The sequence below is a fragment of the Malus domestica genome, chromosome 09, assembly GCF_042453785.1.
Source record: "Malus domestica chromosome 09, GDT2T_hap1".
NCBI lineage: Eukaryota > Viridiplantae > Streptophyta > Magnoliopsida > Rosales > Rosaceae > Malus > Malus domestica.
This window is the reverse complement of record NC_091669.1, coordinates 24,451,647-24,459,560: the sequence shown is the minus strand read 5'-3', so window position 1 is coordinate 24,459,560 and position 7,914 is coordinate 24,451,647. Positions and strand designations below refer to the sequence as shown.

General features: G+C 40.1%; 1 pseudogene; it reads right to left on the bottom strand.

Annotated features, from left to right (window-relative positions):
* Nucleotides 1-492: 492 nt before the first annotated feature.
* LOC139187853 (uncharacterized) lies at nucleotides 493-7,339 on the bottom strand (annotated as a pseudogene).
* Between the last annotated feature and the right edge of the window lie 575 nt (nucleotides 7,340-7,914).

The following is a 7,914-nucleotide window of genomic DNA, read 5'->3' as shown; positions in this document are numbered from 1 at the left end:
TAGCTAATTAGCTTAACGAATATTTCTCTCTCACTGGAATAAAATATGTTGACTTAGTAAGCCGATCAACTACCAGCCAAATGCCATCATAACCATTCTATGTACGAGGAAGCTTGTACACAAAATTCATAGTAATATTTTCCATTTCCACTGTGGAACGGTAAGTGGCTGCATCAACCCAAACGGCTTCTTCCTTTCAGCTTTAACCTGTTGGCAAATGGCACACCTACTCACATATTCAACAATTTCTCTTTTCATACCCGGACAATAATAAAATGGTCTAATGGTATGATACATCTTAGTGCCTTCTGGATGCATTGCATATGCCGAAATATGTGCTTTATCCAAAATTTCTTTCTTTAACTCTGCATTATTCGGCACATACATCCTACTTTCCTGCATAAGCATACCATCAGTTTCTCAAATCCTGAAATCTTTCTTTTTGCCTTGATTTCTTGCTTGAATTATTTCCTGGGTCTTTTCATCAGTCATCTAAGCTTCAAGCACACGATCAATTAAAATTGGCCTAACTTGAAAATTAGCAAGCAAGGCTTCTTCTCGATCTTCCACTCCTAACTCCACTCCAGTGGATCTTAAATCTGCTAGGAGAGGAACATGACAATCATAGATAGCATTAAGTCTGGCTGGAGTCTTCCTACTAAGTGCATCCGCCACAACATTTGCACGACGAGGATGATACTCAATTGTGCAATCATAGTCACTAAGTAACTTAATCCACCTCCGTTGTCAAAGATTAAGATCTATTTGAGTAAATAGATACTGAAGGCTCTTATGATCTGTGAAGATCTTACATTTCTCACCATAAAGATAATGTCTCCAAATCTTCAAAACAAAGATGATAGCTGCTAACTCCAAATCATGTGTAGGGTAATTCTTCTCGTGAGGTTTCAACTGTCTCGAAGCATAAGCAATTACCCTACCATGTTGCATAATACACAACCCAAACCATTCAGAGAAGCATCACTGTAAACCTCATAATTACCGCTATCATCTGGAAGTACTAGAATAGGTGCATGAGTGAGATAGTACTTCAACTGCTGAAAACTTTGCTAACATTTATTATCCCACTCAAACTTAACATCCTTTCGAGTCAACCTCGTCAATGGCAAAGCAATCATTGAAAAATCCTTAACGAACCGTCTATAATAGCCTACTAAGCCAAGAAAATTTTGTACCTTGGTGATGGTTCGAGGTTGCTCCCAATTCTCTACAGCTGCCACTTTCTGAGAATCTACTTGAATGCCTTGAGCAGAAATGACATGTCCCAAAAATGCCACTTGATTCAACCAAAATTCACATTTGTTAAACTTAACATATAGTTGGTGTTCCCTCAAACTGCTTAACACCAGCTTCAGATGTCTAGCATGCTCAGCCTTAAACTTAGAGTATACCAGAATATCGTTAATGAAGACAATCACAAACTTGTCCAAATATGGTTGGAATACTCGATTCATCAAATCCATAAAAGCTGCTGGTGCATTAGTTAACCTGAATGGCATTACAAGAAACTCATAATGACCATATCGAGTCCTGAATGCGGTTTTAGGGACATCTTCATTTTTAATCTTTAACTGGTAGTAACCCGACCTCAAGTCAATCTTAGAAAATACACAGGCACCTCTGAGTTGATCAAATAAATCATCTATACGAGGCAATGGATAACGGTTCTTAATGGTTACCCTATTCAATTGCCTGTAATCAATGCATAGCCTCAAAGTTCCATTTTTCTTCCTCACAAATAAAACCGAAGCTCCCCAAGGTGAAGTACTAGGCTGAATAAAACCTTTATCCACTAACTCTTGCAACTGAACTTTCAATTCCCTTAACTCAGCAGGAGCCATTCTATAAGGAGTCAAGGATATAGGATTCGTACCTGGAAGTAGATCAATAACAAACTCCACCTCTCTATATGGCGGCAACCCAAGCAAATCCTCAGGGAATACATCCGAAAAATATCTGACCACACGAACATCCATCACACTACTAGGAGTATCATCATTCAATACCACATGAGCCAAATATCCTTGACAACTTTTCGACAACAATCACTTTGCTTTCATGGCTGAAATAATACCATGCCTCACTCCACTAGACTGTCTTTCCATAACAATCTATCTTGACATGATTATAGTGCAACCAATCAATGCCCAAAATCACATCAAAATCCATAATATCCAACAGCATAAGATTAGCCAGCATAATAACATCCTCTACTATCACTGGACATTCTGGGTATACCCGATCCACAAAACATCTATCCCCTCTAGGCACAGAAAACTCAAAATTATATCCTAAAGGTGTAGGATGGGGTTGTGTCACTTGAGTAAAAGTATGAGAAATAACAGAATGTGTAGCACCACAATCAATCAATACTCTAGCAAAATGACCAAGAATATTTAATGTACCTATGATTAAATCTGGATTATTCTGGGCATCTTGTAGTGACATGCTGTGGATACATGCCTGATTCTGCTGTCGTCCACCACGACCTCTGTTGGCATGAACACCACGTCCCTGCCTCTGCTGACCCGACTGCCTCGAAGATCCTGCACTACTAGCAGCAATCTCTCCTTGCTGGGGCTGTCCCCCTTGGTACCACAGAGATCCTCCGGCTAAATGTGGCTAATAAGACATAGATCCTCCCTGATACTGAGGGTACCCACTTTGATACTGAGGATCTTGGGAGTACTGATGTTATCCTGAGGTGCAAGTGCACCTCCTCGTCCAGTCTGAGTATATCCACCAGATCCTGAAGCTTGTTGGGTCAGTGCAGGTGGTGGGAAGGAAGGCTGCTGGGGTCTATGTGAAGGAAATTTTGTGAAAAACATGTTCATTTGAGCAACATCTATGTCATGCAATTAACAATTAAAGGCAGAATCATGCTTGTATGCACTAAAAAATAAAACATTACCCATGAAATTCAAAGCCTAGTAGAAGGGTGAACCAAGACTCAACTCAAGAACAAAGTGAGTTGAGAAATCTTACACCTTTGTTGATTCCTCTTTGCATAAGCAAAGGCTAATCACCCAAAGAGAGGACCTTCATTCCTTGCTTCTTAGCTCCATGGAATTCTTGGATGAGGATGGTGGAAAGGATCTTCCAAGTTCCCAAAGTTGAGAACCTCTAATTTTTCCACACCAAGGAGAGACTCGAAGAAGAGATGAGTGACCTTGGAGGAGGGAAGATTGCTAGCTAATCTCCTCCAAGGGGGCCGGCCTCCTAGAGAGAAAAGGAGAGACATTGCGTTCTCATCTTTACTCCAAAAGAAACCCTAATGAAGAAAAGGCTATAAAGTCATATTTATACATACCTTCATTGGAGTGGCAAACTTGTAATAAGTCCAAAACCCACTCCTTTATCAATATGGCCGGCCATAGGGTTTTATTGGGCTGTTTGGGCCTTTGTGAATTATTAGTCATTAAGTTGTCATACAACTTAAGTCAATGGGCTTGACGTTTGAAGCCCATTGGGCCTTGAGGCCCAAAACTAACCTGAGGTCTCTAATGAACTTTATTCGTTTGATTAATTAACATATTAATTAATCCTTACCATAAATAATTAAACCATTTAATTATCCTTACTCATCTCCGTTGTTTCTTCAATCTCTACCTTACACGGTGTATGATCCATTAGGTTCCTTTTAGTGAGGCTTCAATCTCTACCTTACACGGTGTATGATCCATTAGGTTCCTTTTAGTGAGGCAGTGGACGATTAGAACTCTTTCAAATCGATTGTGAATTGAAACTTACTTTCAATTCTTCCTTTAGTGATTATACACGTTTAGGGCCTCCACAAACCATGAGTGACACCTAGCAGTATGCCATGGTTACCCAAGCTAATCAGAAGAGGTGGATAACCTATTCAGTTTAGGATTACAATGCAATACGGTCTTTCTCTAATACAATACTCTTGACCATATAGTTTGGATTGGCAGTTTATTCATGTCTACTATCCAATGTGATTCATTTACTTACATGAACGACTTCCTAAATCTCATTCATACTCTGGCCAGAGAATCTTAATCATATCATAGAGTATTCTCCCTTAAACGGTTTGAAGGTTAGAGATCCCTTGTTGCGCATTCACTTGCCTCCATGGCTAAGTGGCTTAACCCCAACTATGTCGTGGACACCCTCGCATGGAGTGACTTTGACATAGTCAAAGATCAAGGACCTAACCACAAGACAACTATGATGCCTCAGGTCAAAGGACTACTTTGCATTATCCCAACCATGAGTTCTCATGTGACATGAGTATGAGAACTCCTTGTTGATCGCGTTCAATGAACTCATTCTCTATTGAGCACCTATGTACTTATCTTGGTGTCAATCACGTTAATGACTCGAGATCAGTCACTCTCCCTAAGAGAAGACATAGCACGTACTGATCTTAATGGACTGTCAATGCCTAATTAGCAATCCTATGATCAAGAACGTTTAGGATATGTATACGAAAGAGAATGGTCTCATGAATCTAACTTCTTTAGATCACATTCTCCCAATTACATATTCCTTGGACTTATCCTTTAAGCGTATAACATTTAGATAAGACGGCTTCAAACAATAATCTTTGCCCTTTAAATTAAACTATATTAGTTTAACATGTGAAATGTCCGTAAAGTATCATCATATGATTGGTTTTAGGGCACATTTCCAACATTATGCTGACTCTGAGGGCATTGGGCAGCCCTATGACCCATCTGCCCACAAGTAAAACATCCACTGTTGCCTCTCCTACACTCCCCAAAATGCCTATTATTACACCTACGGCATAAAGGGGCACCAGAACCACCTTAACCACTAAAATCTCTCTACCTCTGAAACCTAGGGCCTCCAGTAAATCTACCACTTCTCCTCTACATATTAGTACTCAATCTTCCGCTAGAAGAGCTGGAACTGCCACCACCCCTCTTAAAGTTCTAGGTCTTGCGGGGTCCCTAACATGCTTGCCCTTTTCCTTTGTCATCTCGTCTCTGGCCTCTATTCTTTCCTTCCTCATCCTCACTTTCACTAGGCATGTTCTCTGAGTCCTCAATCCTTAGTAGAACCTCATAAAATTCCTGGTAAGAGGCACAGTGAGTCGATGTCACTATGGAACGCCACTTCTCCTTAGTGCCCAATCTAAAACGGCGGAGCATCTCAACCGGATTAGCAGCAACCTCCAGGTCATATCTTGACAGATCAGTAAACATCCTGCAATACTCATTAGCTGACATCTTTCCTTGCTTCAAATGAGTAAACTCCTGTTTCTTACGATCAATATACTTAGAAGGAATAAACCTTTTTCGAAACAGCTCTTTAAATACTCACCAATCCGCAATCTCTGCTTGGGTCAACTAGTAAGACTTCTGTCTCCACCAGGATGCAGGCTGCTCTCCCAAAAACCAGGTAGTCATCTTGACCCACCTATCAGGAGGAAGATTCCCCTGACTCTGCATCACTAGAAAGGTCTTTTCAATATGATTAAGCCATTTTTCCGCCCCCTCATGACCTTCGTTTCCCATGAAGTGATTTAGTTTCAGGTTATACACTGTCTCAAGAGGTGTCCTCTGGGGAGGACGGAATGCAGACTGAATGGCAGAAACTATAGCTTTTCCTAATTAAGCAATATCAGGGAAACCAGGCTCAGCTGAGTGACGGGGCTCTCTACGAGGCAGTATAGTTCTGACATAAGACATGACAAGGATTAAAACATTCAAGAATTATACATGACTGCTAAATCTAGGCTCTGATACCAAACTGACACACCCTAACCGAGATCAAGGTATGCTGGCCGTCACGTGAGAGTGACGTAGCCATGTGCATAGTGCAGAAGCAATAATGAAAGGAAATATACGAATAATTAAAAACCTAAATTCCCAGAGTGCACTATAACAAGAAGTGATAGGAGTTAGTTACAAAAGCAAACACTCCTAATCAGAGCATATATATGAAATCATATCAATTCAATTCATGCTTCACATAATCATATTCATATATATGCCATGCCAAGATATAATAGAGCAAGCAATTCAGGTAAGAATAATTTCACAGAAATATAACATGTTAGCCAGAGCCCCTGTGGTAGTCTTTACGGCTAAATTCATAGCTCAAAAGTCACTCTAGCCGGAGTCACTACATTGACCTATACGGCAACATATTGCACAAGAGTTGGAACCAAATAAAAGGTCTATACGATAATAATGGGTGTAATACAATCATGCTCAATACTACTCTCACATAATAGTTGGGCGATAATTCGCCAATCACCTACAAGTTGGAACTATAAGTAAAGTTTGTACGACAAGACTGTGCACCTAAATTGGATCCAATATGAGCATATGGTGCGAGAGGTGACATAATAAACAAGCCTGTGCCATATCTATGGCTAAATCACAATCACCCTAAGTGCAGTTTTATGAGCTCAATATTAATCAATCAATATTACCTCATCGATGATTCACATAACCAAATACAACTTACCTGAACTTACCTGAACATCCACAGCACCACATTTGTATATATAAAGCATCACATACCAATTCATGTATGAATTATAAACTTATATGCATGGCATTATGGCATACTATCATTTAAACACATTTTTCTGGGAAAATATCAAGTATATAATATATACTAAAAACCCAAAGCCTACTCACTGGTATGTCGAAGGGTCGTAGGCCCCAAGTCGCCCTTGGATACGCTCGTCCTCAGGATACATCTCACCTATATGCGAATTGACTATAAAAACGTTATTTTAAAGCACATAGGTAAAACTAGCTAATAACTTCTCATACAAAGCTCAATTTTCGTATTTGAATATACCAACGTGACCTACACAACCTCACAAACATCGTGATATTTTTAAAATAATTTTTCTGTGGCTTACGCACCCTCACGCGCTTGGGAGGGCACGGCCTCACGCGCATCATCTTCCACCTCCAAACGCCGGAATAGTGTTGTCGGCGCCAGATTCGGGGCAAACCAGTAACTGCCTTTTTCTCGCTTATTTTTGCACCATTTTCTACAAAATTTTCACCAAAATGCAACAAATTAAGAAAGGAAAAAGGTTATACCTCTTTGGAGCTTCAAATCCCTCGAAAACTTGTCGGGAAAATCCTACCAAAACCGGCCACCTTCGAACCTGGTGATCCCGATGTCAAAACCGAGCCAACAAAGCACTCCAAGCTTCGTGAGAACCTCCTAGAGCTCACTGTGAGCTTGGATTGTCCTAAAACATAACCATTCCAAAGTTCATGAGTAGTGCTCAACTCGGAGCTTGAGTTTTAAACGTGATATCGGACGAGTTCTTACCTGAAATGGGTACCTTTGAACTCATAATGGAATAAGGAACACAATGGTGTGCTTCACACCCTCGATCTGTGAAGATTTTGCTTGGTCCAAGGTTGTCCGTAAGGAGGAGAGAGAGGAGAGAGTGAGTCCGAGCGAGAGAGAAAGTACGGGAGAGAAAAGAGAGAAAGGGTATGGATGTGTGAGTGGTTCCAAAATGCACACCAATCAAAACTCTTTAATCTTTTAGTTCTAATTGGGTCCAATTAGTTAGGGATAGAACTAATTGACCCAATTTCTTAACCCAAAATACAAACACACCCGACGCTCAAAGGTAAATTTGTTTTTTCACAACCACGATAATTATTTCTCAGGACGGGCTGTGACAAATTCAATGAATTTAGGAAAATATGAAAGTTAATTTGTGCTTTTCACGATTAATTTGGGGTATTGTCATTCATGGTTTATAGGAATAATGACTGGAAATCGATTTGTATGCATGTGTCATGTGTGGAGAATGACCATCTAGTTAGCCTTTCACCCCTTAAGTTACCTTAGTTTCGTACCACCCTCACTTTGTTTCTGCAACCTACTTAGTTTTAGTTTAAAATTCGTCCAAACAAA